This window comes from Carassius auratus, unplaced genomic scaffold (genome assembly GCF_003368295.1).
Source record: "Carassius auratus strain Wakin unplaced genomic scaffold, ASM336829v1 scaf_tig00003761, whole genome shotgun sequence".
Lineage (NCBI taxonomy): Eukaryota > Metazoa > Chordata > Actinopteri > Cypriniformes > Cyprinidae > Carassius > Carassius auratus.
This window is the reverse complement of record NW_020523543.1, coordinates 1,304,463-1,307,594: the sequence shown is the minus strand read 5'-3', so window position 1 is coordinate 1,307,594 and position 3,132 is coordinate 1,304,463.

Below are 3,132 nucleotides of genomic sequence, written 5' to 3'. Positions count from 1 at the left end.
CTGGGAGAGAAAGAGAGAGAGAGAGAGAAAGCTCGTGCTGCAGTACCGGAGAGTCTCAGAGACTAAATAAGGTCTGTCAAAAAAAGTCGCTAGATTTGTCGCTAGTCGCTTTTTTGGAAAAAAGTCGCTGAGAGGGTCTGAAAAGTCACTAAATATAGCGACAAAGTCGCTAAGTTGGCAACACTGCTGTCTCGGAGGGAAAAAAAGAGGGGATTGGGCAGAAATTAGAAAAAAACGTATCTGGAGCTGAATTGAATATCGTGTGCTGCATTTTGAATGTTGTTGTTGCACTAGTATGTGTATGTGTTTGACCTGTAAATTTTTTTTAGTTTTCTCCCTTTTAACAAAACATCTGTATATCTGTTTAATTACTTTACTTTTTTAATACTTGAGTACAATTTAAAGTTTTACTTTTTTACCTTTACTCAAGTATGTTTTTGGCCAGATACTTGTACTTTTAATTGAGTAAAATTTTTCAGTAATTTACACTTTTGCTAGTAACTTTATAATCATGCTAACAACATGCTAGTAACATGCATATTCATACAGATTTTATGTATTATGAATCACCTTATTAAGTTATTTTTATGAGTTTTCACTCATTCATTCATCTGTTAATTACACATGTATTAATCATGTATTCTCCACATATATTATTGATTGTGTGACACAGCTGTATGAGACATGTATACGTGAGGACAGTATTAAGTCAGTCTCCTCTAGTGTGTTAGCTTGAGAGTACATCCCTGACCCCTTTCTGTGAATTTGTTCTTTACATGTTTTCTTAGTAATCAGAGTGCATCAATATTTGAAGACACATTGCTTTTGTATGCTTTGCAGACTGCAGAATGCTTCGTAGGCTTTGCAGGGGTTTTAGTAATGTGCAGGGTTACAGTTTTTCTCAAATGCTAAAACACATTTCACACATTTCGTTTCCTCCATGTTCCCCTATGTCTAAACACAACACCCTTTTCTAAAGCTACATAAACACAACCACACCTTCTCACTTCAAAACTCAAACTTTCACACCAAAAGAGCAGCTTGAAGCTTTCCAAAATGTAAACACTATACACATCATTTCACACTACAGCAAAACAATTGAAAAAACAATGCTCAATTTGTGAGAAGATTCTTTGTTTCATACAGTATTGTTCAAAATAATAGCAGTACAATGTGACTAACCAGAATAATCAAGGTTTTTCGTATATTTTTTTATTGCTACGTGGCAAACAAGTTACCAGTAGGTTCAGTAGATTCTCAGAAAACAAATGAGACCCAGCATTCATGATATGCACGCTCTTAAGGCTCCAATGTCTCCAATGCCTTAAAATGGAGAGCAAAACCAGAGAGACGTGGAAGAAAACGGGACAACCATCAAAATGGATAGAAGAATAACCAGAATGGCAAAGGCTCAGCCAATGATCACCTCCAGGATGATCAAAGACAGTCTGGAGTTACCTGTAAGTACTGTGACAGTTAGAAGACGTCTGTGTGAAGCTAATCTATTTTCAAGAATCCCCCGCAAAATCCCTCTGTTAAAAAAAAGGCATGTGCAGAAGAGGTTACAATTTGCCAAAGAACACATCAACTGGCCTAAAGAGAAATGGAGGAACATTTTGTGGACTGATGAGAGTAAAATTGTTCTTTTTGGGTCCAAGGGCCACAGGCAGTTTGTGAGACGACCCCCAAACTCTGAATTCAAGCCACAGTACACAGTGAAGACAGTGAAGCATGGAGGTGCAAGCATCATGATATGGGCATGTTTCTCCTACTATGGTGTTGGGCCTATTTATCGCATACCAGGGATCATGGATCAGTTTGCATATGTTAAAATACTTGAAGAGGTCATGTTGCCCTATGCTGAAGAGGACATGCCCTTGAAATGGTTGTTTCAACAAGACAATGACCCAAAACACACTAGTAAACGGGCAAAGTCTTGGTTTCAAACCAACAAAATTAATGTTATGGAGTGGCCAGCCCAATCTCCAGACCTTAATCCAATTGAGAACTTGTGGGGTGATATCAAAAATGCTGTTTCTGAAGCAAAACCAAGAAATGTGAATGAATTGTGGAATGTTGTTAAAGAATCATGGAGTGGAATAACAGCTGAGAGGTGCCACAAGTTGGTTGACTCCATGCCACACAGATGTCAAGCAGTTTTAAAAAACTGTGGTCATACAACTAAATATTAGTTTAGTGATTCACAGGATTGCTAAATCCCAGAAAAAAAAAATGTTTGTACAAAATAGTTTTGAGTTTGTACAGTCAAAGGTAGACACTGCTATTTTTTTGAACACACCCCTTTCAACTAATTGCCCAATTGCACAGCCTTAAGAGCGTGCATATCATGAATGCTGGGTCTTGTTTGTTTTCTGACAATCTACTGAACCTACTGGTAACTTGTTTGCCACGTAGCAATAAAAAATATACTAAAAACCTTGATTATTCTGGTTAGTCACATTGTACTGCTATTATTTTGAACAATACTGTAACTGCCAATACACATTTTTAGAAACTTTACATTAATGGATGTTCTTAGATCTCTGCAGAGGATTAGGCATTTAGATTTGTGAGTTTCATATGAAGAGTATAAATCTATAGTAAATTCTGCATTTACACTACTCTAACACAACTCAATGCAAAAACAGAATCTATTGAAAACAACAGTAGTCTTGAAAACATGATCAGGGTGTGAAGTTTTTTTTATTTACTTTATTCACACCACAATCACTGTGCGGCATCATGTCGCTGAGCTGCATCGGGCCACATCACCTCATCCACATCACAGGCTATATTGTCTCTTGCCAGGCACCACGGGAAAAACGCCCTGGAATGGCGAATCCATCCTTGGAAGGCCTCCACTGGGATGTCAACACAGGCCAGCTCCATTGCCCTTAGGAAGTTCTCTCTAGTGTATGGTTGTCTGGCAAACCTTCCATCTCCACGATGAGAAGAACTCCTCTATAGGGTTCAGGAAAGGGGAGTAGGGTGGCAGACAGATGTTTAAAAGGTGTTACTGTTGGTGGTTAACCACTCTCTGATTTGGTTTGTTTTGTGGAAGAGTACATTGTATGTATACTTACTTGCACATACTCGTAACGTAGGTCTTTGTGTCTCGCAGAGTTGCACTCA